General features: G+C 43.3%; 1 protein-coding gene across 5 annotated transcripts in view; it reads right to left on the minus strand.

Annotated features, from left to right (window-relative positions):
- lrmda (leucine rich melanocyte differentiation associated) overlaps positions 1–27,563 on the minus strand; it is a 1,032,656-nt gene that overhangs the window by 59,915 nt on the left and 945,178 nt on the right. For 2 of the 5 annotated variants that reach the window (XR_013889723.1, XR_013889720.1), the window contains exons 3-5: positions 25,774–26,001; positions 24,716–24,771; positions 20,317–20,546 (exon numbers count right to left, since the gene is read on the minus strand). The gene's annotated coding sequence lies outside the window, so the exon portion shown is untranslated. Of the gene's footprint in view, positions 1–20,316; positions 20,547–21,330; positions 24,772–25,773; positions 26,002–27,563 lie in introns of those variants that run through there. The other 3 variants (XR_013889724.1, XR_013889722.1, XR_013889721.1) reach the window with 3 other exon arrangements.

The raw sequence follows: 27,563 nt of genomic DNA on the forward strand, positions 1-27,563 counted from the left end.
AAGTAAATACTTGCTGGAGAATTCCATTGTGGGTTACACTTGACTAACTCGTCCAGAGGGGATGGAATGTTACACCTTTTCAGACAGAAACACTTCAAAGGAAGACATGCAATGCAAACATTGAACTGTAATCTCCTATGGAATAGTAGAGGCTGATTACCATCTCCTGTGAGTTATATCCCAGACTGTGGACATGTTGTCAATTGAAAGAAAGAAAGAAAGCAATTGTGGGCAAAAGACATGCTTGTGTTTCCCTTCCAGCAATACCCAAGAAAAGGGGTTAAAATTCAGCTGCAATGCTGGCCTCTGCGTGCTAGTTTAATGTTCCAGTTCTACTGTGCTAGTGTGTGCGGCGAAGGTCACAACTCAAGAACATCAACGCAGCAACCCTGCACTTTCAAGAAAAGAAGTATCTGTCTCTGGCTCTGATTGCTGGAAGCATGTCACAAGTCAGCAACGCCACAGTTGAAAAGGAAACAGGACAACATTGTTCAGCTAAACCTGCAGAACTAAGGATCTCCAAACTACCGGAATCACCCAACTAAACAGCTGTGATATTTCACCCTCCTCCTCACAAACAAGAATTTGTATATATTTTTTAACTTGTATATTTGGATTCACTTCTCATTTCTAATCTGTGTGTCGATGTGTTGTATTTTATTTTTTCCCTTGCATTTAATGACTAATAAACTCATTCTTTCTTTAGCTCGAGAAAACCTGGTTAATTTGGTTCTTGTTAGAATGTTAATACATTTGGACTAGGAAAAGGTATCCACAAGGGAAGAAATCCATTTTAAATCCATCTTGTTGCAACTAACCAAAGCAGCAGAGTTAAGAAGGAAGGCCAGTTCATCTCTCTTCACCCGCAAGAATAACAATTTAAGGAAATCATTGAGAATCGTAACAAATTGGGGAACATCGCCCAGTGATAACAACTGGAAAATCAACAGTGCTGGAACTGAAAACCTAGATAGGAGTCAAAAAGAATGTAACATAATTTGTGAAAATATAATTTAAAATGTCAGGATGAGAGAGGGCAGAAGCTTTGTTCGTCAGGGAATATTTGGCAGTAAAATTATAAAGTCTTTTAAGTTAAGTTCAACAATAACAAAAACAGAAACTGCTGGAAAATCTCAGCAGGTCTGGCAGCTTCTGTGGGGAGAGTTTTGAGTCTCTGTGACCCTTTCAGCTGCCAGCATCTGCAATAATTTGCAGATTACTGCCTTTTCAATTGTTGTGTCCGAATCTATTAGGGTCGAATCCAACAAGAGCAACACAACTGTCCTGGATAACAGAGCAAATAAACAAACTGAACTAGAACCACTTAACAAATACTGAAGGAAAATAAAAGTCAAGCAATTGTAATTATGAGTAACTTCAACAGCCTGAGAGTAAAGTGAGGCAGAGCAAAGGACATGGAGAAGAAACAACTTCCATTTATGTAGCAATTTAACACAGTAAAACGTCTCAAAGTGCATCACATGGATATTATCACACAAAATTTGACACTCAGGTATATTAAGATATATTAGAAGGAGAGATTAAAGGAATGTATTAAAGAAGAGAGATGGTTATAAACCAAGAGAAGTTTACTGAGGGGAATTCGCAGCTTAACACCTCCAACTGCAGTACATGTAATAGGAAAGCATAATTGCTATGACATCAAATTTAATATTTCAAATTAGGTTGCCAGACATTTTGGGAAGTCCAGATTTCAATATGAGGATAACACCAGAAACATGAAAAGGCAGATCACAAGAGCATCGAAGGAGAAACAGCTAGTGTGCTGGGCAAAGAGGTTGGTTGATTCCATTTGCAACAGAAGTTTGCTCTCTTTAGCATCAGTGCCGATGCTAATGGAAAGAGTGTGCTTTCAAAATGGGTGGTGTTCCACATTGTTCCTAAACATCCAGTGGCACAGTGGTTAGCACTGCTGCCTCACAGCACTAGTCTGGCTTTTCCCCACCCTCTTCTGGTGTTCCTATTTAATTTTAACTACTTACAATTTTTTTTTATCATTGCCCACTCTGTTTTGGTGCAAGTCTGGTTGACGTTTTCTTTTGCTTTTCAGTGCTTCTAACGCAGGCTATATTTACATGAATTGAGAATAATTCTCCAATGCCTCCAGACCCACTGATTTCTGAAATGCAGGCAAATGGTTTCACTAGTTGCTGCAGTCAGAGGAATTGGAAAGCAGCTCTCCACTGGCATTTGGTTTGGAATGATTTGATTATCTTCAATTCCAGCCTTGGGTGATTGTGTGGAATCCGCACGTTCTCCCCATCTCTGCTTGGGTTTCCTCCAGGTACTCGGGTTTCCTCCCACAGTCCAAAGATGTGCGGATTAGGTTGATCGACCATGCTAAATTACCCTTAGTGTCAGGGGGACAAACAGGGTAAATACGGGGATACGGCTAGGGAGTGTTGTCATTACAGACTCAAAGGGCCGAATGGCCTTCTTCTGCACTGTAGGAATTCTATAAAATCAATTTACACCATAAGCACTGACTATCTAGGTAGTCACAGGACCTTCATACAGGAGCAAAAGTGGGTTTACCAGCACTGGCCCAAAGCTAATCATATTAAGCAAATCATTCCAAACCAAATGCCAGTGGAGAACTGCTTTCCAATTCATCTGACCACAGCAACTCTACTGAAATGCAGGCAAATGGTTTCAAATCAGTGGGCCTGGAGGCATTGGAAAATTATTTCTCAATTCAGGTAAATATAGCCTGCGTGATATGTTAGAAGCACTGAAAAGCAAAAGAAAATGTCAACCAGACTTGCACCAAAACAGAGTGGGCAATGATTAAAAAAATTAGTTAAAAAATAAATAGGAACACCAACTGAGGGTGGGGAAAAAGCCAGAAATCATTAAAATACATTTTAATAGATTTAAGAGAATATGAAGAAATGCTCTGTTCGTAATACTTATGTGCCTCTAAAGACTAATGAGAATTGAGTCATAGATAAGGGACCATTTTTAAATGGACCATGAAGGGAAGCCATGTGTCAAAAATCAACAACCTTCATACTGAATGTATTCTCCCAGTGCCATCGCCTTCTTTCTTTAATAATTGTCTTCTCTACATAATCCCTGATGTCCCACTCATTTTCTTTGTTGACTGAAGAACGATCCCACTGTTTTCCATTACTCTTATTTTAGTATTAATTTCCCACACATTGGAAGATACCGTGTGAGATCTCGTCTCACACTTGCAAGCCGATCTAATAACCTGGAAGACTATACTTCACGCTCATTGTACTATTCCAGGAATGATTAGAACTGTCTGATTGCTGCATTAACATCTATAAAATAAGAAAACAGCCCTGCAAATAATCTAATAAACCAACAATGTTAGTTTAAAAAAATTGCATTGCATATTATTATGAGGAATGCTGAAAGAAATCTGATTGATGAAAGACAATATTTATAAGATTAGATTGCTCATATTGTCACAAGGCAATATTATTAAGTTTGCAATTCAAAACAAGTCACAACAGCCTCATTATAAATGCAAGGCAATCTTCCAGGGTGGAAGGGAAAAGCAAACAAAAACCACCCTTAGGGAAGTGTGAAAAGAGAAACAGTTTCTATAATTCAGCCACCCACTGCAACTGGTCACTGTCACAGGGCGGGATTTTACAGCCTCGCTCATCCTGAAACAACGGACCTTACCATGGTCTACCCCTCGCCTGCTCCAATTCCCCTGCCGGCCAAAGTGGTAAAATTCCAGCCTAAAATGTGATTTGCTGGACTTTGATGCCATGGCTGCCACAGACAGACACACCCAAAACATCTTGAAAATACACAATGTGTGAAGTATTTCAAGGTCAGTCTGCATTCACTGCAGGAAGGTTATAAGAAAGCTGGCAGCAGGCAAAACAAGCTGAAGGCTACTTGCTTCCTCTCTTTTGGAACAAATGTATTATCCGGCTTAGAAACCAACTTTACTCACCATCTACCAGCAGACCATGATTTCGTAATAATTGCAACAACATCTATACCACATCAGACTGCATTCATGAAACCAGCTAATCCAAATCAGCCACAAAGTATAAAAACATATGCCTTGAGGATACTTAACTGATTATTCTTTTAACTTTTTTATTACACAATAACTTTCCTTATTTCTGATTTGTGTGCGAGATATTGAGGTTTTATTCACTTTTTTCTCGAGTTTAGTGGTTAATAAATTTGCTCTTTCTCTGACGCAAGAAAACGTTGTTTGATTGGGGAAATGACTGAGAAGAGATTGGCAGCAAAATTTACTGCTAAAATTATGAGCCATTGTTGAAAATACGACTTTGGGACTTGGACAGCAGGTATAAGTTTATACTGAGGAAAGGGAACATTGCTGTTCCTTAGATATCACTGCTTGTATAAATACTTAATATAATTTCTTGAAACAGGAGACTGAAGCTGGAACAGTTCAGTTAGTGCAAAAATGTGAACCAACTATAAATGGTGTTCAAAAGGAAATGGAGAAAGTCCAAAGGCAAATTACTGAGGAATTGGGCTTAATGTGGGTATGTGTACAATAACTTGCATTCAGTGATGCCTTTACTGTTATGAAACATTTTTTGGAACTACAGGGCAGCATGGTAGCACAGTGGTTAGCACTGCTGCCTCTCAGCACCAGGGACCTGGGTTCAATTCCTGACTTTGGTCTCTGTCTGTGCAGAGTCTGCACATTCTCCCCATGTCTGCATGGGTTCCCTCTGGATGCCCCAGTTTCCTCCTGTAGTCCGAAAGACGTGCTGATTAAGTGCATTGGCCATGCTAAATTCTCCCTCAGTGTACATGAGCGGGCGCCTGAATGTGGCAACTAGGGGATTTTCACAGTAACTTTATTGCAATGTTACTCTAAGCCTATTTGTGACACTAATAAATAAACTTAACTTAAAACTTATCAGACAGAATTTGACCCCAAGCCACATAATGAGATATTAGGACAAAAGATTAATCAGAAGAGATACGTTTCACTTGATCAGAGCACGATAGAGAGACAACAAAGTTTGTAGTCCACTTTGGTAGGAATAATGGTAGGAAGGATTATTACTTACGTGGAGAAAAACTGCAGCAGGCGACGGTGCAGAGGGACCTCGGGGTCCTTGTGCATGAGTCGCAAAAACCCAGCTTGCAGGTGGTCAGGAAGGCGAATGGGATGCTGGCCTTCATAGCGAGGGGGATTGAATATAAAAGTAGGGAAGTCTTGCTGTGGCTATATAGGGCATTGGTGAGGCCGCAGCTGGAGTACTGTGTGCAGTTTTGGGCGCCGTACTTACGCAAGGATATTTTGGCCTTGGAGGGAGTGCAGAGGAGGTTTACTAGGCTGATGCCGGAGTTGAGGGGGTTGAGCTATGAGGAGAGGCTGAATAAACTAGGCTTGTACTCGTTAGAGTTTAGAAGAATGAGGGGAGATCTCATTGAGACGTATAAGATGATGAATGGGATGGATAGGATAGAGGTGGAGAGACTCTTCCTGCTCAGGAAGGATAGTAGGACTAGGGGGCACAGCCTCAAGATAAAGGGGGGGCGGTTTAGAACGGAGTTGAGGAGGAACTTCTTCACTCAAAGGGTGGTGAATCTCTGGAATTCTCTGCCCGTTGAAGTGGTGGAGGCTGCCTCGCTAAATATTTTTAAGACGCGGGTTGATGGGTTTCTGATAAGAGAGGGGATTAAGGGTTATGGGGCGAGAGCGGGAATGTGGAACTGAGCCACGACAGATCAGCCATGATCTTATTGAATGGCGGGGCAGGCTCGAAGGGCTAGATGGCCTACTCCTGCTCCTATTTCTTATGTTCTTATGTTTATGTTCTTATTTCCAGTGCTTATGGTTCAGACAGTTGAAGGTACAGCTACCGATAGTTGAATGAAGGAAGCATAGATGCACAAGAGGCCAGACTGAGAGGACTGCCGAGATCTTGGAGAGATGCTAGGCTGGAGGAGGTTTCAGAATGATGCAGATAAAAAATGTTCTTAAAAAGAATTACATTGTGGACAAATACGAGTAACATGAATTAATACAGTTTCTTCAGAGTGGCAGGTGTCATAGGTCACCAGATCTGACCTACCTGTTGCAGGAGTCTGTGGCATTCATGTTCTTATTACGCATGAAGAAACGAACAAGTTGATGTAATCAAAGGTTCATTTCCCTAACAATTTTTGACAAGAAAATGATTTAATTAGTATGTGGACTTCCCTTGCCTTTTGATATTGGAATATATAACACCAAGCATATTAAGTTATTTATTTTTTACCTGGTGAATAATTAAAATTAATTAAAATGCTATAAATTGAATAGTTCCATTGTGAGCAGGTTTATCTGTGAGGCTGCATCTATCCAGTATGTTTTGATCTTGTCACGCACCTAATAAGATATTGGAGCATTTTCTATTTGCTTCTGACAGAACACACACTGGTCTCTATTTGACCTTCTAAGCTATTAGAACTGGTTTATTAGAGGAGTGTTATTTTGACTGTGAATTTAAACATGATTGTGTTACATTTTGTTATGTTTGCCATACAGAAATCATCTTCTCTGTAAAAATCGTGAGTTAATTGACAACCTTCTGCTACTCCGTCTGGGACAGAATACTATTAGAACAAATGAAATGAAATACTGTGCTGCTTTTCAAAAGTATTAATTTCAATTCCAAGACAAATAACCATGTTTGTAGTTTGGGGAGTTTTATATTCTCTCCTTTCAATGCATTAAGTAAGATACATGGCAGAGTTTGACAATATTGCTTCCTAGGCTAAGGACACTAAGGACAATAAACAAAGGGTAAGAGGCATTATCATTTAGGTTGTTAAAATAATAAAAGGAGCAGATTAATTTGTAATCCTTGAATCGAAGCAGGAGTGGAGGACCAAAGGACATGCTGTCGAAATTCACGTACTGAAGCCTCGGCAAAGATTTAGACAGAACTTTTGTTTAGCTGTTAATACTTGAAAAATATTGGCACCCAGTGTAATCAATTGGAATTCTGCGCAGCGCCCGGGGAACTTGACAGTAAAAGTGAGGGTTGTCTGAAAAGCATAACAAGAGCTTGTCTTGTGTTTCATTTCAAGATACAGCACAACCAAATCTTAGCAAAAAAGAAACATCCAGCATATATAATTTGGAAACATTAGCTAAAAGATTTAGTGAAATCTCCAAGTTCTGCTAAAGAAACAGAGACACCTTTTGTAGTTGTCCTGAAGAATACTTAGGAATTTCACGTGTATGTGGAGAAAATGCCCCAGCAAAAACACCTGGTATGCATAAAATAGCAATTTCATCTTCTGGTATTCTGAAGATCAAGTGGAGAGAGTAGTGTTCTTCATCTGAACCTATCTTTGTCATCACAGGTAATCGAAGATAAAGAAATACTTAGGCATCTCCATTTTGCCAAAGACACGAAGACCTGGCTTCATATCAAGGAGCCTTGATCATTTAAATCCATATCAATCTTGTAAACAGAAACTACAACCAGGTCCAATTCCTTATTGAAAGAGTTGGTGAACACAGAAGCAGCTACTAACCTTTTGCTACTTTGCGTGGAAATAGAAACACTTCTAAATTAGCCTAGATCATGGTGCGTTTCCCAGTTCTGTACCTACATTGAAGTGAACTTGGCTGCTTATATCCACAGCTTAAAACCTGGATTAGATACTTTCCCAATCTACAACTATATATACCCTTAATAAAGATGAGGTAGCACAGTGGTTAGCACTGCTGCCTCACAATGCCAGGGACTTGGATTCGATTCTCGCGTTGGGCCACTGTCTGTGTGGAGTTTGCACATTGTCCCTGTGGCTGTGTGTGTTTCCTCTAGGTGCTCCGGTATCCTCCCACAGTCCAAAGATGTGCCAATTAAGTGGCTTGGCCATGCTAAATTCTCTCTCAATGTACCCAAACAGGCACTGGAATGTGGTGACGAGAGGATTTTCACAGTAACTTCATTGCAGTATTAATGTAAGCCTACTTGTGACTATTAAATAAATTTTAATCTTAATCATAGAATTCCTATTGTGCAGGAGGCCATTCGGCCTATCGAGTCTGCACTGACTCTCCAAAAGAGCATCTTACCCCCTAATAAAATGATAAAATAATGGGGCTTGTTTGTGAAGAAATCTTAGTACCAGACAAAGGAGTAGGATGAATGAAATCATTTCATTCTTCTTATCTTTCAAATTCAAGCCTCGTTGCATTTGCTGAGCTTAAGACTCAGAAGCTAAAAGCAAATTACTGTGGAAACTGGAATCTAAAACCAAAAGAGGAAATGCTGGAAAATCTCAGCAGGTCTGGCAGCATCTGTAAGGAGAGAAAAGAGCTGACGTTTCGAGTCCAGATGACCCAAGACTCAGAAGCTATTGCAATCCGATACATTCTTGGCAGAGCCTGAGAGAGGTCAACAGTGTGAAGATTTCTGGGATGACATGGGCCCTTCAGCGTTGTGACTTAGTAAAAAGTCAAGCACAACCAGAAATGTGTTCCAACTGGTGATACATTACTCGGGAAACACACTCCACATCAGAGAGCTTCAGGTATAGATGACTTGAGGGAAACCAATGAATAATCAAAAAAGACATCTGCTGTTATTTTTCTTTACCGCAAAGCAAAGTTTGGCTCTCAGTTTTAAAAATGACACATTGAGTTATTTTTGACACACTCCAGTCTTGGAAACCTGAATCCAACTGGATCTTTTGTAAAAATTGTTTCCAACTGCGTATGTAATTTGTGAAGGTGTTAGTCGTTGCGCCTTTGAAGGATCATGTGTTTAAAAGTGAAAACATACAATGTTGCTCTTGCATCAGTTTGGGACTTTCCCTAGAAAAAGGGTTTTAACTGGCATGAGGACTGATGATAATCAGAGCAGACTGCAGTGCACTTTCAATGAATTTTCTCACATTCGGCACCGTCGCCGTGATACCACTTCTTACCTCCAGGCTGTCAAAACACTTTATCTTGTGCACTGCTTCCACTCCTATACAGATGTAAACAGCGCCAAAGTACCCACAAAAAAGGGATTAACAGCTCCTGTAGAACGTTTGAGAAATCCACACAGACAACATGGGATGGTTCATTATCTGCAACTTGATAACCTAGATTTGGTCTCTTGCTCGTACTTCAAACTTTCCTGCTTTGTAAGCCACACGATCTGAAATCAAGTTCAAAGTTTTATTGTCGTGTGTTGGCCCTGCTAGTGTCTTCAGACACTATTTATAAAAGATGCAAAAGCTTTATGTTAAATACACACAGTAAATAGCAGGACACAAACACTATGTTAGAAGCCCTTCTTTCATGTTCTCGTACCACTTCCTTTCCCAGAACTCCCCACACGTGCTCAGTCTATACATTTCTCTGCATAGCTCCCTCATTTACAATTCACTCAATCGAAGACCTTGAGGCAATGAGGGGGCTTGGGTTTTTCCTCTTAGAGATTCTTCCTGATGACTCATCTCTATCCTCTGTTCACAGTTTTCCTTCAGGGCATATTCTTCTTCCTCATCCGTCTGTGATCATTTCCCTCCAGGCTGGGATCCTGACTGATAGTTAGCTTCTCCCATCCACATCCGTTTGTGGCTTCTCCCTTCCTGCTCTACACTGCAGGGTTTAGATTTACCAACTTACTGTTTTCAGCATCTTCACCAAAATGTAATCGACAATATTATCCTTCTGACTCCTAAATGCCTTTCCTTCCACTTGGCTTTTCCAGGCCAGATCTTGCTCACCCTCATTTGCACTGAGCCATCACTCTGTCCATAGTTTGTGTCTAAACATGAACCATTACTGAAGGGCGGGGGAGGTATCATTTCTTGTTTCTCCTTCTTGCTTTCCACCTGCACAACTTGTAGCATATTCATTAAGAATCATGTTTGGACTTGATTCTACCTAATCAGTAGCTTGTGTGCAAGGTCATAACTTAATGTCCATTTTCTTTGCCCTTTTAATTCAGTCGGGCAGCATGGTCAGTGCAGGTTTGAAGGGCCTGTCCCTGTGCTGTAATTTTCTTTGTTCTTTGTCATGTTTCATAAGATATTCTCCCACAAATTATTTCAGCCTTTTAGACACAAATTGGTTACCAATGTAATTTTGCAGCAAGTGAAATGTTCCATGGGCCAGAATTGTCAGCCTCCAGATTTCCGGAGACTAGATGTACAACCCTGGATGTGCTTTGGGACTCTGCAGAAGGCCTGATGTACTGATTCCATTGGAAGTTTGCATTTCTGATGAGTAATTCCCCTGCTCCGCTGGAACCTCCAAAAATATCTCTGACTTTGAGTTAGTTCAGACAGTTCTGGTTTACTTACCTTAATAGTTACTGTAATAACATTAGAACAGAGTTGAGGAAGAACTTCTTCACTCAAAGGGTGGTGAATCTCTGGAATTCTCTGCCCATTGAAGTGGTGGAGGCTGCCTCGCTAAATATTTTTAAGACACGGGTTGATAGGTTTTTGATAAGAGAGGGGATTAAGGGTTATGGGGAGAGGGCGGGAATGTGGAACTGAGACATGACAGATCAGCCATGATCTTATTGAATGGCGGGGCAGGCTCGAAGGGCCAGATGGCCTACTCCTGCTCCTATTTCTTACGTTCTTATGACCCTTGAAGGGAGGGGGCATATTTCAAGGGTCAGGTGACTGGCAAGAACCTATGGATTTCTCCAGTGGGAAGTTGAGCCAGTTGGCAGGAGGATACGGACCACAGGTCAAGGAAGGACTGGCAATGGGAGCCCAGGAATCCAGAAGAGCAGTCACACATGTAGCCCAGTCTTACCTCAGATATAAATACTCTGTTGGCAATGAACAAAAGAACATAAGAACATAAGAAATAGGAGCAGGAGTAGGCCATCTAGCCCTTCGAGCCTGCCCCGCCATTCAATAAGATCATGGCTGATCTGTCGTGTCTCAGTTCCACATTCCCGCCCTCTCCCCATAACCCTTAATCCCCTCTCTTATCAAAAACCCATCAACCCGCTTCTTAAAAATATTTAGCGAGGCAGCCTCCACCACTTCAACGGGCAGAGAATTCCAGAGATTCACCACCCTTTGAGTGAAGAAGTTCCTCCTCAACTCTGTTCTAAACCGCTCCCCCCCCCTTTATCTTGAGGCTGTGCCCTCTAGTCCTACTATCCTTTCTGAGCGGGAAGAGCCTCTCCACCTCTATCCTATCCATCCCATTCATCATCTTATATGTCTCAATGAGATCTCCCCTCATTCTTCTAAACTCTAACGAGTACAAGCCTAGTTTATTCAGCCTCTCCTCATAGCTCAACCCCCTCAACTCCGGTATCAGCCCAGTGAACCTCCTCTGCACTCCCTCCAAGGCCAAAATATCCTTGCGTAAGTACGGCGCCCAAAACTGCACACAGTACTCCAGCTACGGCCTCACCAGTGCCCTATACAGCTGCAGCAAGACCTCCCTACTTTTATATTCAATCCTCCTCGCTATGAAGGCCAGCATCCCATTTGCCTTCCTGACCACCTGCTGCACCTGCAAGCTGGGTTTTTGCAACTCATGCACAAGGACCCCGAGGTCCCTCTGCACCGTCGCCTGCTGCAGTTTTTCGCCATGTAAGTAATAGTCCTTCCTACCATTATTCCTACCAAAGTGGACAACCTCACATTTGCCAACATTAAATTCCATTTGCCATTTCCTGGCCCATTCGCCCAGCCTATCTAGATCCTTCTGCAGACTCTCCACGCCGTCTGTGCAATTTGCCGTTCCACCAATCTTGGTATCATCAGCAAATTTCGACACCATACACTCGGCTCCCTCCTCCAGATCATCTATATAAATGGTAAATAGCTGAGGCCCCAGCACCGACCCCTGGGGCACTCCACTAGTCACCAACCGCCAATCCGAATAGCACCCATTGACCCCTACTCTCTGCCTCCTATTTGACAGCCAATCCTCTATCCATGCTAACACCCTACCCCAACTCCATGCCCCCTGACCTTCTGTAATAACCTCTTGTGAGGTACCTTGTCAAACGCCTTCTGAAAATCAAGAAACACCACATCCACCGGCTCTCCTCTATCCACCACCCTAGACACATCCTCATAGAACTCCAATAAATTCGTCAGACACGACTTCCCCTTAACGAAACCGTGCTGTGTCTGCTCGATCAAACAATTCTCCTCAAGATGCCATTATTAGGATGTTACTGCAATTTGATATTTTGAGTTATAAGGAGAGGCTGGATAGATCAGGACTTTTTCCTCTGCAGCATAGGAGACTTAGGGGTGATCTTATAGAGGTCTATGTAATGGGGGGTATAAATAATCCATATCTTTTCCCAAAGGTAGGGAAGTCTAAAACTAGAGGGCATAGGTTTAATGTGAGAGGGAAAAGATACAAAAAGGTCCAGAGGAGCAATTTTTCATGCAGAGGGTGGTGAGTGTCTGGAACAAGCTGCCAGAGGTAGTAGTAGAGGCAGGTACAATTTAGTCTTTTACAAAACATTAGACAGTTACATGGGTATGATGGTATAGAGGGATATGGGCCAAATGCAGGCAATTAGGACTAGCTTAAATGGTAAAAACTGGGGGGACATGGACAAGTTGAGCCAAAGGGTCTGTTTCCATGCTGTAAACCTCGATGACTGTAAAGGGGTTGGGCACTTGCTCAGTTGTGAGAAACCGGCCCAGTGTTGTGTTCACTTTATCACAAAATATAATTGGTATTGCTGAAAAAGGACAAACCATCGCTTTTCTCTCCTAACAGTCGAGTTTTGTATCTTCCTCCATGACAGGTGTCAATGATCCACTTTAGCTGGAATTTCTTCAGTTTATGACTCCCAGTGAACAACTCCTGGAATTTCTCATGGATTTCACTCAAACTGCTCTCCGTTCCAATGGCTCAAACTGTAATGTTTAATTGCTCCAATCTCCTGACTTTTTAAGGCTTGTCCTTGCTGTCAGTTAAGGCTAATTCAGCCTCAGGTTTTACCGCTTGATGGAAGATCCAAGTACTTTCATTGTCTTCACTACAAACAGTTCCTTTGTGCTAGTGGCGTCTCACACTTGAGTCTTTCATGGTTTCCGATGTGGATTTATTAATCTGCTAACAATGACGCGACCAGGATTGCTGAGGCCATTTCTCTCTTTCCACACTCTCCATGTGGCGCACTTCCCAACTCCTGTGTTCCCGGTTGAACAATAAACAGGAGTTGCCAACCTTTCTTTCCCTGGATCAGCAATGTTGGTCTTCTGTCACATGCTGCCTTTGGTTACCTGAGAAATAAAGCTGTTCCTTCTCCAGCTCCAGATTTCCTGTAGCCACGCCTGCCATCGCCTTTCTCAACCACATTCATTCCTTCATTTTTGTGTGTATTACAGCTACAAATATTTTAGCCTCACTAGCAATTCTCTCATCAATTGAAAAAGGTCAATTTCCTGCCCCTTGTCCTTGAGCGTCCCAGCTCCTGCTAATAATTAATCGCAGCTCAGTGTAACCTTGCTCTGCCAGAGTTTCTTCCTCGGTGTGAAGTGCTGACACAGTGCGGTGGTGTGATCCTTGCTGTGTCTGATCATCGACATTGTGGCCATGTTTTTAAAGAGGTTTGTGTAGATTTAATCAGCACACATGCTGCTCCAGCGTTCCTGTCCTACTGAAACATTCCTTTCAAATTCTACACTGCTTGGAGGTCCAAAATGATTATTCCAGAGAGCAAGAGGATCCTCATCCCAACATGAATCAGCATCCACGTACAGAGGGAGAACAGTTCTTGCACTTTCAATCCCACAGATTGCAGATCCTGATCCTTGGGTAGCCGAGTAAAACTTCACACGAGCGTACAAAGCAATGACAGGCAGGGAAAACCCAGTTGGTCCATCAAGCCTGCTCCACATATGGGGTCTGAAGCATCACGAGTCGCTATTCCTCTCCCTGGACACCATCCTTACCCCCCTACCCGTGTAATCTGTGGGAGAAGCAAAAACAAAACCCCAAAATTCTCTGATCCTGTCCAGCGATCCAAGCCAGCCCAGGACGTCTCATGGGCCGTGTTTGGTCTGTAAAGCTACAGTCGGATTCGGACTGAGAACCGATGGGAATTTCCCCCCAGGAACACATCCAGGGGTGGAATTTTCCCATTCTGTCCGCCACAGCAATCACACTGGCTGAGGGCAGAGCGTGCTGTTGACCTGGGGCAGGAATTGCCGGCCTCGAGGCGAGCGCAGCCGGAGAATCCGGTCCAAAAACGCTGAGCGTGGGTTTTATCCACATCACTATTGAGGGGCGGGACCTAAACACGCCAGCGAGGCCGTCACCACGGAAACCAGAGCACCCTTTATAAAGGGGGCCCCAATCTCAAAGTAAAGTGAAAGGCCCCCCGCCCCGCCCACCCCCCCAACCCCCCCCCCAGCCCCCCCATCATATCGACATCACGGGCCCGGCAGACAAGGTGAACACCCCCAACCCACGGGAAGAGAAGGGGCTGAATCCTGGGGGGAGGGGGAGAAGGGGGTGATGATTGAGGGGGGGAGGGGGAGAAGGGGGTGATGATAGAGGGGGGAGGGGGAGAAGGGGGTGACGATTGAGGGGGGGAGGGGGAGAAGGGGGTGACGATTGAGGGGGGGAGGGGGAGAAGGGGGTGATGATAGAGGGGGGAGGGGGAGAAGGGGGTGATGATTGAGGGGGGGAGGGGGAGGAGGGGGTGATGATTGAGGGGGGGAGGGGGAGAAGGGGGTGATGATAGAGGGGGGAGGGGGAGAAGGGGGTGACGATTGAGGGGGGAGGGGGAGGAGGGGGTGATGATTGAGGGGGGAAGGGGGAGAAGGGGGTGACGATTGAGGGGGGGAGGGGAGAAGGGGGTGATGATAGAGGGGGGAGGGGGAGGAGGGGGTGACGATTGAGGGGGAGGGGGAGGAGGGGGTGACGATTGAGGGGGGGGGAGAAGGGGGTGACGATTGAGGGGGGGAGGGGAGAAGGGGGTGATGATAGAGGGGGGAGGGGGAGGAGGGGGTGACGATTGAGGGGGAGGGGGAGGAGGGGGTGACGATTGAGGGGGAGGGGAGAAGGGGGTGACGATTGAGGGGGGAGGGGGAGAAGGGGGTGACGATTGAGGGGGGAGGGGGAGAAGGGGGTGACGATTGAGGGGGGGGAGAAGGGGGTGATGATAGAGGGGGGAGGGGGAGGAGGGGGTGACGATTGAGGGGGGAGGGGGAGAAGGGGGTGACAATCGCGGGGGGAGGGGGAGGAGGGGGTGACGATTGAGGGGGGAGGGGGAGAAGGGGGGTGACGATCCTGGGGGGAGGGGGAGAAGGGGGTGACGATCGCGGGGGGAGGGGGAGAAGGGGGTGACGATCGCGGGGGGAGGGGGAGAAGGGGGTGACGATCGCGGGGGGGAGGGGGAGAAGGGGGTGATGATCCCGTGGGGAGGGGGAGAAGGGGGTGACGATCGCAGGGGGAGGGGGAGAAGGGGGTGATGATCCCATGGGGAGGGGGAGGAGGGGGTGACGATCGCAGGGGGAGAGGGAGAAGGGGGTGATGATCCCATGGGGAGGGGGAGAAGGGGGTGATGATTGAGGGGGGAGGGGGAGAAGGGGGTGATGATCCCATGGGGAGGGGGAGAAGGGGGTGACGATTGAGGGGGGAGGGGGAGAAGGGGGTGACGATCGCAGGGGGAGGGGGAGAAGGGGGTGATGATCCCATGGGGAGGGGGAGAAGGGGGTGATGATTGAGGGGGGAGGGGGAGAAGGGGGTGACGATCGCGGGGGGAGGGGGAGGAGGGGGTGATGATTGAGGGGGGAGGGGGAGAAGGGGGTGATGATCCCATGGGGAGGGGGAGAAGGGGGTGATGATTGAGGGGGGAGGGGGAGAAGGGGGTGACGATCCTGGGGGGAGAGGGAGAAGGGGGTGATGATCCCATGGGGAGGGGGAGGAGGGGGTGATGATTGAGGGGGGAGGCCCGGCTGATGATCACAGGACAGGGTGATGTGAAGGGAATGCTGGCTCCTATCAGGAGTGGGATGGGGAATCCCTGAGGCCTGAGTTGTGGGCTGGGGGAGGGTGATTGCTGTCTGGTCAGGGCACCTTTTAAAGATGGCACCCAGTCTCTGGGCAGTCGGCTTTTGCCAGCGTGTTGGTATCACCCCCCCCCCCCCCACCCACTTTGACGGCATGAATCACGCGCCATGATTTTTTTCAGAGTGTCATAAGTAAAGTTATTTATTATTTATTAGATACAAGTAGGCTTACATTAACACTGCAATGAAGTTACTGTGAAATTCCCCTAGTCACCACACTCTGCTGTCTGTTCAGGTCAATACACCTAACCAGCACACCCTTCAGACTGTGGGAGGAAACTGGAGCACCCGGAGAAACCCACGCAGACATGGGGAGAATGTACAAACTCTACACAGACAGTGATCCAAGCGGGAATTGAACCTGGGTCCCTGGCGCTGTGAGGCAGCGGTGCTAACCACTGTGCCACCCACAAGATCTGGAGAGAAAACCAATCGGTTCTTTTGGAGAGAAACATGCCAGTTTTCTCGCTAGAAACAACACAATGTTATTTATTGGTAAGATTTAACCAAATATCTCTAAATCCCACTCACTACAGCTTCTTTATCCAGCAGTGTGATGCTTTCTTCATATAACAAGGTGGGAACTTACCCAATTCAATTTACATCAGGCAAGATTTTGACTGCTGTTTGAGAATTGTTGTGTGCTGGTCTCATTGGAGTAAACTTTGTCCAAAGGGATCAAACACTTTGTTCAGAAGTTTAAACATATAACATTCAACATCCCACTCCTGACATTGATTTGGGGCGGAATGGTAGCACAGTGATTAACACTTCTGCCTCACAGTGTCAGGGACCCGGGTTTAATTCCTGGCTTGGGTCACTGTCTGTGTGGAGTTTGCACGTTCTCCCTGTGTCAGCGTGGGTTCCCTCCGGGTGCTCCAGATTTCTCCCACAGTCCAAAGATGCGCACTGGCCATGCTAAATTGCCCCTTAGAGTCCCAGAATGGAGTTGAGGAGGAACTTCTTCTCTCAGAGGGTGGTGAATCTCTGGAATTCTCTGCCCATTGAAGTGGTGGAGGCTGCCTCGTTGAGTATATTTAAGTCACGGGTAATCAGATTTCTGATAGACAAGGGAATTAAGGGTTATAGGGAGGAGGCGGGAAAGTGGAACTGATCCACTTCAGATCAGCCATGATCTTATTGAATGGCGGGGCAGGCTCGAGGGACTAGATGGCCTACTCCTGCTCCTATTTCTTATGTTCTTATAGAATGCATGGGTTAGAGTGATTAGTGGGGTAAATATGTGGGGTTACAGAGATAAGGCCTAGGTAGGATTGTTGTTGGTGCTGACCTGATGGGTTGAATGGCCTTCTGCACTGTAGGGTTTCTATGATACATACACATGCAGAATGATTGCATAAAATGAAGGAAATGGTTCAATCCCTTTGATCTTTCTACATCACTTACATTCCTAGAACTTCCCATACAACTAGCACTTTCTCTGTACTGTACAGTGCTCCAGATTTTTATAAAATGCTGCAACTCATCAATCATGCAAGCAGAACCTCCTTTGATTTAGCTATGGATGTTTCCTAGATTATGTTAACCTCTTTTAATTTTGCCCCATTTTCTTACTTACACACAACCATCATTTCACACACTGGACAGCAAATTTTCCTGTCCCACCCACCACGGGAAATTGTAACGACGAGGGGCGGACCATGGAGAGATCCGCTGACCTCAGGTGGGATTTTCCAGATTCGGGGCAGAAAATTCTGCCCTGTATGTGTGTGATTGCATGACTTAAGTTTGCATTAATCAGGAAAATCAAAATATATTAGCAAAGTCAAATGGGAGTTAGAATCATAGAATCCCTGCAGTACCAAAAGGAGGCCATTTGGCCTATACCAACCACAATCCCACCCAGACTCTATCCCCACAACCCCACATATTTACCCTGCTAATCTCCTGACATTAGGGTCAATCCACTTCACTCGCACATCTTTGGACTGTGGGAGGAAACTGGAGCACCTGGAGGAAACCCATGCAGACACAGGGAAATTGTGCAGACTCCATACAGACAGTGACCCTAAGCTGGAATTGAACCTGGGTCTCTGGTGCTGTAAGGCAGCAGTGCTAACCACTGTGCCACCGTGCCGCCCATTAAATTTCCCTGCAATAACTGAAGTTCTTGGATAGAACAAAGCCCATAGACTTTAGTGGGCATTAAAGTAGAACATGGTGTGGACATTTATTGACTTCTAGGGGATAGTGCAGTTGGAGATTAAGTCCTGTTAGTGTTTCACTTTTATTAGCTATTTAAGAGGTGTTTGGCAGTAGAAATGGTTTGAAAGTATTACAGGATTTATAACTGAGCTGTTAATTGCGCTGTTAATCTCAGAAGAAAATGATGGAGACAGTTTTCTTTCTTTTAAGTGAAACAGGTCTAAATATTTGAAATTGTATTCTGCCTAAAATAAAGCATTAAACCTCACTTCTAATTCTTCTGGAGTTGAGCAGATGTTTGAACCACCTGTAAAGAATAAAGGTTTACTTTCAATCGCACACACAGTGGACTATTTATCACTGTTTTTATTAGATCTGGATGTACTGCAGGACAAGCTGAAATGTGAATGGTCTGTAAAATAAGCATTAATTTCCTGGATTTTCAAAATTGATGTGTGTGGGTTGTAAGGGAAAACACAGATTGAAGCCTGGATATGTGAGTGACATTGTTCATAACATGCAATGCAACAGTGACTTATTAAACCATGCTTACTTTATCCTGTGTTTTTATAATCTGGCATATTTTTTTGGATAGTTTACATTGATATGACTTGTAGGATTTTTCCATTTTAAATGAGTTACTGAATCATCACTAAATTACAACACAAGTTTAGTTTGACCATCCTTTCCCTTTATATTTTCTAATCCACCATAATCTTGTCTTTCACTAGATAATTATTGATGTAAGACAGCCACAAAGACCACACAAAGTTTATTTTACTCTGAACTCATCCAGTTAAGGTAAATCATCATCAAACTGCCAGCGCACGGAGCCAAGTTTTGAGCCTGTAACAAAGCCAGCTTCAGATAGATAATCCATAACTGGACATTGTCACACAGCGCAGACACAATCACAGGCTTTTCATTATGAGAAACCTTCACCTCCAGGGGGCATTTGCTTCCTGTACACTCGGAAGAAATAACAAGTCTCCCTCAAAGACCCTTGTGGCGACTGATAATGTGAATAAATGTCATTGTTTCCAGCAAGCATTTCAGTGTTTGCATTTAAACCCAAGACAAACTGAAAGAGAGCTCCAGGCCAGTTTAATGTTAAACACAACGCAACATGCACTGTGCTGCAGTAGATGCATCTCCATCAGTGAAGGAACCCTGCCTGAGGGCACACTCAGCATTGTGCCTATGAAAACTCCTAACTGTTAATAATTTTCCACAACGGGTGATCAGCATAGGTGTTTGTTCATCTCATGAGCTCGCTGGATTGAAGATCCAACAGCAGTATGTAAGAAATGCTGCTATTATTAACTTCACACTACACAGTGAGCATATTCTGCCATCTTAGTCCAGTTGTTCTAATAATATAAAACCATTGATCCCTTCCTAGGAATAAATATCTTTCTTACAGTTCTCAAATAAAATGACGTGCTTTCACAATTGACAGACCATCCAAACTTAACATTTGACTTGTAACGATTTCACAGTACCAGAAAATTAAACAACGCACCTGTGAAAAATAATAGACTTGTTTGTGGACGTCGGTGACCTTGTTATTAACACTCAAAGCTGTGCTCTGTAGACAGAGGAGCGACTAATAAGGTTGCACAGTGCAACATTTCAAACAATTGGCTTCTTCAAAGGAGAAGGCAAACAAAAAGGAGAGAAGCGTCAGCCTGAGTTGGGAATGGTGGATGAATTTCATTATTTCATCTTTCACACAATGGAAACACTCCATGTCCACCCCCACATCCCCCTCCTATTTGCCTTGTGTATTTTCCACACACTGTAATATGTGTGTGTATTGAAGGCAAACATCTCCAGGCACACAATGGATTCTGTTTCCAACTTATTCCTGTCTTTGATGCCTTATAGGATTGTGTGGGGAAGAATTTCCACACAGTGCAGTTGACAGGAAATAAGGCAGAAATCTAATCTCATTTATATATTCTTCAAAGCAAGCGGCCTTTATTGAACAGATATACTCCCAAGTAGTGCAAAAAAAACCTCTTCATATAACATGAGCATGCAGGAACATTTTAAGAGTTACTTTCCACAGAAACCCATTAAGGGAGCAATCTTGATGCAAATTAAAATATGTCCAGCATTACTTACAGTGGTGAAAATGGTTTCCCTGATCATCTTCTCAATAAGTTCACCGCTGTGTGAAATGGCACCATTCAGGCCAATAATGTCTCAGTGCCAAATCCTAGTCTGCTTTTACCTGGCTGATTGAGCACATACAGATAGCAGAAGTGCTTCAAAAGCTTGGGATAGGGAAGAGGGAAAATGCTTCAGGGTCCCAATTTCAATCGAGCGACCATTGCTGGAATTCTTCAGCTCATCTAGGGAGAAAGTTAGACTGCCATGAACATTACAGTTGATCAGCATGTCAACACTCACTGTTAAGCTCCAAAATGATGCCTTGCCGCTGATCAAGATAGTAAAGAGCCTAAAGAAAAGATACCTTCATATACCTATTGATTTGATTTTGATTTCATTTGATTTATTGTCAGATGTATTAGTATGCAGTGAAAAGTATTGTTTCTGTGCAATATACAGACAAAGCATACTGTTCATAGAGAAGAAAAGGAGAGTGTGCAGGATGCAGTATTACAGTCATAGGTAGGGTGTAGAGAAAGATCAATTTAATGCGAGATAGGTCCGTTTAAAAGTCTGCAGCAGCAGGGAAGAAGCTGTTCTTGATAGTCGCTAATAGATCCAATAGGGAATTTGAGAGAAACTTATTCACTCAGAGAGGGGTTTGAATGTGGAACTTGTTACCACAGGGTATAATTGAGGTGACTTGCTTAAGGGGAACCACATGAGAGAAAATAATAGTTGGAATGATGTCAATATGATTAGTTGAAGAAAGGAGGTATGTGTGAAAGACAAATGCAAATATCAGCATGGATCAGATGGACTAGCTGGCCTGTATTTGTGCTGTAAATACTGGTTCATGATACTTTATGCCCTCAGGAATCACTATCTTTTACAGAAGAAAGGGAAAAATGAGATAACTGAAAACTAAACTGTGAAACTACAAAACAACTGGAATAACTATGGGTGGCACGGCAGCAGTGTCCCTCACAGCACCAGGGACACCCGGGTTCGATTCCTAGGCTTGGGTCACTGGTCTCTGTGGAATTTGCACCTTCTCCACGTGTCTGTGTGGGATTACTCCAGGTGCTCCAGTTTCCTCCCACATTCCAAAGATGTGTGGGTTCGGTGGATTGGCCATACTAATTTGCCACTTAGTGTCAGGGGGATTAGCTAGGGTAAATGCAGGTAGGGGTCTGGGTGAGTTTGCAGTCAGTGCAGACTCAATGGGCCAAATAGCCTCTTTCTGTACTGTAGGATGCTATGATTCTATGAATTTGAAGGCTACAGAGGGCATTTTATGGTCCTGAGGCGATGGGGACAGTGCTCTAAAATATGGTGAGTCATTCAAAAGTCCACTGGCTTTGGCAGGACTGTAAAATCCCACTGGTGTAGAATCCTGCCTGATATCCTGTCGATCAGTGTTCATTAGGTTCACCAAAAACTGTTCATTCTGGCACAAGTTCTCAAGATTTCAACACACCAGATGAGAGACCGAGTACCCCATGACTGCAATTAAATTTTGTAGGTCTGTTTATATCTAAGGAAAGCAGTGAAATAAATATCTATAAAGCAGAAATATTTTATCTGTCATATTGCCATTCTTTATTTCATTTTTTTGCCGATGATGTAATCCGCACAAAATGTTTTGCCTTGATGAAAATAACAGATGTCCAAGGCAGCTTGCACGGAATAAAAATCGAGCTGTCCACGATTTCAAGTGTCCAAATAAAGTGATAGATTTAAGAGGGCTCATCACCCCCGGGAGGATAAGGAGGTGAGAGATTGGAGTACCAGTTTACAACAGTCAAAATGGTTGCCAATAGATACAACATGGCAGACACTGTCAAGCATAACAGAGGAGGTGATGTCTGTAGCGTTTTTTTAAAATAAAATTGAAATAAATTTAACTGCATGACGTTAACATGGAGAATATAAAGCTTTTTGAGTTACTAAAAAAATGCTTGGTAAACATTTTTTCATCCTCTCAAATGAAAACATTTATCAAATATTTTGCATGAAAGGCATTATATTTCCTCAGTCATACCAGCCCATAATAAACAAGCCTAAAAGTCCCGATGACTATGTTTGGCTGTATGAGAATAAAGTGGTTTATTTCTTCCAGCAACTCAATGATGTATTAGTGGGAGCCATAGACTAAGATAATAATATCACAGTGTCAGCTGTGGCTCAGGTGGTTCACACTCTAGCCTGGGGCAAAAGTTTGTGGGTTCAACTCCCTGTCCAGGACTTGGAGCACAAAACAAGACTGGCACTCCTGTGCAGTACTTTCAGAGGGCTGCCTTTCAGGTGAGACACTAAACCAATGCCAAGTCTGACCTCTCACTTGGATAAAAAGACTGCAAGGCTTTATCTCAATGATGAGTACAGGAGTTCTTCCCAATATCCTGCCTAATATTTATCCTTCAACAAACGTTGCTAAAGGAAAGAAAGGTCAGCTGGTCATTATGTCATTGCTGTTAGCTGGGGCTTGCCATAGGCAAACTGGCTGCCTTGTTTCCTACATTACAACAGTAACTATGCTTCAAAAATTGTTCATTATTTGCAAGTGCATTGGAGCATCCTGCAGTTGAGAAAGGCACTCTATAAATGCAAGTATTTTGTTCTTCCTTTTAGGTGCAATCATAATATCAATGTATGGTAACTCTTGGGTGATTGGGAGAAACCATAAGCCCAGTTGTGACAATGTCCAGTTGATCAAGCTTTTTTTTGTCAATTCCTCCTTGTTATCTCTTCAGTTTGTAGGCCATCTGTTTTTGTCTGAGTGCTTCTGGGAAATAGTCACTGTGGGTATATGTCGTACAGATATAACAAAGGCCTTTGTTTCCATGAACAAACGGCACAGCATTATTTATTACAGCTCCCCACTTATCCTGAGGGTGTTAAAAATCAACTTCACACTGAAAGACTAGTGTCACATATACGCTAGACCAGAGTGGGTGGCAGGTTCCCTTCCCTGAAGGTTATTCATGAACCAGTTGGGTTTTTATGACAATCTGACAGCTTTATTGGTCATTGTTTTCTCTGGTTCTGTGTCACAAGTTAACAGGTTTATTAATTCAATTTCACAACTAGCCATTGTGGAATTTGAACTCATTCGTGGGGGCTGGAATTTTCCCATCCTGCCCACCACAGGAATTGTAATGGGCGGGATACAGACCATGGAAAGGTCTGTTGACCTCGGGTGGGATTTTCTGACCTCAGGGCAAGCATAGCTGGAAAATCCCACCCATAATCTAACAGAGCAGAGGCTACCACAGTCCATTTGTCTATTAATCCTTGAAAAATCATTGGAAGTTGCAACAACCATGGTTCTTATGTAGAGAGGGGAAAAAGACACACTTTTTAACCAGCTGAATAAGTAATAAGCCAGGTTAATATGATAAGAGAGGAATTTTGGCTACACCATACTGTGTCACTTATTGTATCTCGTGTTGTCTTTAATTTTCACATTGCCATACGTGGGAGCTTGCTGTGCACACGTTGGCTACTTTATAATGGTATTTCCTAGGTTACAACAATGGCCACACTTTAAAAGCACTTGTGTCGTTCTAAAGCACTTTGCGATTGAGAGTTTGTGCTGCAGAAATAAAATTCTTCCAATTCATTTCACTCCTTTTTTAAAGCATATTTTCTATAGTGTTACATGCTGAAAAAAATAATTCTGAATTTCAATAACAAAGACTGAATTAAATGTCCACAGTGGACTGTGCTCCCTTTTTCATAGAGCTTAGCTCCAAACAATCTAAAACAAACTCATAACTGTAGCCCTCCAGAGGTTGAAGCTAATTTATTAAGCTTTCTTTTAATTTGTTATTAGGCATTTCTTGCTCAAAATATAGTTTAATTTTACCAGTAAAACAAAACAAAGCTTAAGTACTAACAGATGGTGGCATGCCAGTACAGTTCTTTTGCCTATGGTACTAAAAGTGATTTGTAACCACGTCATATTATTTATCATTACTCATTTACTGTCAGCAGTGTATTAAAGGTTAATAGAAGTGCCAGAACATGTACTGATTTACTTAGTAAAATTTTTGTTCCAAGGTTCAGGTCGGCTGATTGGAGTCTGCGAGGCTTTCAATATTCATACATTATGAACAGGAAACCTCGGTGACCTTGAGCCCCAACTACTTGAACAGTATATTATATCAGGTTTGACCTTCAGCAGCTTATAAATATACTAGATGTATTTAACCAATATTTTCTTCCATATTACTGACACAGTGCAACACGCAGTCTGGAAGATTAATTCCGTGTGACAACACGAACAAAAATCATGTGACACAGATATTCCAAGTCTCCTCCAATGACCTTCAGCATTGTAAGCTGTCAATACTAAAGGGCCAGAATAATCATAGGTAGCCTTTAAGGGAAAAGGGATTTCAGTCACCTCGTGCTTATTGTGCTCTGGTACATGGGGAATTGTCTTATCTTGCTTTCAGAATCCTACAATGAGAAAATAAAAATCAATAGCTGTGGTGTCGGCAGGCATGTTAGTAATGCTACAGCAACCTCTAAAATATCAAGACAATTCTATTTCTTTCATAAATGTCTTCATTTCCAAATGTCACTGCTAAGTAATTTTTTTTCAACCTATCTAAGCTTGTGCCAAATAGGATTTCACTAAAGTTTTTATTTCCCTTAATTGTTTCCCAGTTGGATGTAGCAGGGAGTTAACTGGTTTCATTACACGGGATTGTGCTGTACTATGTTTTATCATTTTGTTTTTAAAAATGTATTTGTGAGGGAAAAGATCCAAATGTAGCAAGAACAGAACCATTGTATTGTAGTGTAGAATAAGAGGTAATTACGGAGAAAAATGAAAGCTGTTCCTGCTGTTAGAAGAAATGATAAGGGAATACTGTTCATTTTCAAAGCATGGAGTCCATTTTGATATAATTGGTTCCAGAATTATTTATGACATTAATTGCTGCATTATCGACTGGCTGTCAGCTCCTCTGGCAGTCAGTCCATCTTTCTTACCACTGCAAGCCAACTCAGCCCAAACTAGACTGACAAGCTAATTACACTCATCTCCCCCTCAATGACAAATACTGCTCATCTGAAACCTTTCCAGAAATAGGCGCTTTTTCTTCCCTTCGAGTGAGTTCATCCTGAGCCAGTCTTTGCTGATATCTACAGGTACAGAATGCAGCTAACTCGGCACACACGATGATTAGTTAGAACATCTCACTCGATCCAAATACCCAAACACCTTGTGCTATCAATCTGAATGTCAGTCCATGATACGCTCCTTGCTTTCAGCGGATTTTCTACTGGTTCATATCTGTCACTCAACCCTGAAGCCCGCAGCTTTGAGCCTGATGAAGAAGAAAAAAATAGAAAAGTACCTTCCGCCCGTGCTCCCTCCCCACCACTGCCCCCCACCCCCCCCCAAACCCCCCCACTTCTTACTTCCAGTGAACAAGGATCAAATGCGACACGTACCAAACTCGGAATGTCCCGCAGCCAGCTCCGTTCCCTCTGATGCTGTCATCTCGAGCTACATCAGGAGCACCGGCTCAATGGCAGCGTCCCTGACATCTGTCAGAAACTTTTAAATGTCTGCTCTTTTCATTAGGATGCTTCTGTATCCCAGCCAGGGGAAAGATGACATTTTGTAGTGGGGGGAAACTTGTTGTAGCTCCCTCTTCCAACTGTCATTCCAAGTATCCTCTAAACATATCAAAACACAGACAAATAAACATGGTCATTTGGAAATCTATGCAGTAATGACCAAGTTTTTTTTTTAACATGTCAAAGCAAAATGTGCACATTTTCTCATAGGAAGCAGCGCTACAGAGAATTTAGCGGCAGGCTATCTTTGACCTTTGTGATGTGCCGCTTCCAAAGATTGATGAGCACAACTCAAATACACATGAATTCCTTAATTCTCCTGTCCTTTTCCATTTCAGTGGAATACTTGCCATATAAAAATTATGAAGCAAAAATTGGAGAAGGTCATTTTGAACTCAAGAGCAGTGGAAATATTCATCCAAATTAACATCTTCATGGACAATTGTGAGCTTATTATAACAAAATGGCCTAATATTTATTCACAGTGGTTTGCTATCAATTTATAGTTGCACGGGGCACATATCATTTTGTACTTTATTTGGGAGGCTCTTTAAAATTTGCTAGTTCCTAGTTTTGTTTATTTTTCCTCCTTTCATTATTCCTCTGATTTTTTTTTGTCCCTTATGTATGTTCTGTTTAAAGTCTGATACAGATGGGCCACAGCTGTACATGCTCTGCCAGTGCTCTGTATATTCTGGCCCAACTGGTGATTCTTTGTGTGCAAGTTAAGGGTTGGCAGATATTCAAATGGGCAGACTGGGGCGGTTGTGGAACGTCCCATCTGAGCCCAATCCTGTTTCACCTGATGTCCATGACAGCGCACTTCCCATAGAGGTCATTGGATAATGATCACGAGTAGCAGCTTGGCTAACGTCACCACTTCTTAATCCGAGGACGCAGAGGGCAAGGGTGCGGCCATGTTACTGCTGTCAGCTGAATTCAACTAACTAAGCGCGGGCCAAGGGTAAAAAACCCTTCCCTATTTGAATTCCACCCTATATTCAGTCACTGGTGGAAGTGAGTGCGAGTGTCTGCACTGCATAGTTTAAGAAACTCAAATCCAAGTGAAAGAAAAGCCTAATTGTAACTTTCCTGTGTCTGATGTAAGTTCACCAGACACATTAAACTCAATGGCAATGTTGTTATTTAGATGCACTGCCTCAAGCTAAAATTACACTTGGCATGTTACACAATAAATGGGAACATTCTTGTTCATTATTGCTTGGAGTTTTCTCAAAAAATTTTTTTTTAAGAAGTTATTTTCTGAAGCAGATTCTTTACGACATTAATTGTGTGTAAATAAATAACCAATATATCTGACAAAGGCTGATGTTTAGATGACACTTTTGTTGGAATTTTACTGTCCCGCCCGCCATGAGAATCGGAGCGGGTGAGGGGTAGACCATGGAAAGGTCCATTGAACTCAGGGGAGGGGGATTTCCCAACTTTTGGATAAGAAAGGCCATAAAATCCCACCCCTTGGGTCCAATCTTCTAGACCAATGCAGGCACTGTTGATTTTTGGGCCTGCACAGAAAAAGCATCGGGGGACTAGGAAAAATAATTTAAATGATTTCTGCATTATTTTCATCATCAGCTAACCTCAAATATAGTAAAGGTGCAATCCCACATTCCGTAGGGAAAGGTGGGTGAGACCTAGTC

The sequence above is a fragment of the Carcharhinus amblyrhynchos genome, chromosome 31 (assembly GCF_965287045.1).
Source record: "Carcharhinus amblyrhynchos chromosome 31, sCarAmb.v2.hapA, whole genome shotgun sequence".
Taxonomy (NCBI): Eukaryota; Metazoa; Chordata; class Chondrichthyes; order Carcharhiniformes; family Carcharhinidae; genus Carcharhinus; species Carcharhinus amblyrhynchos.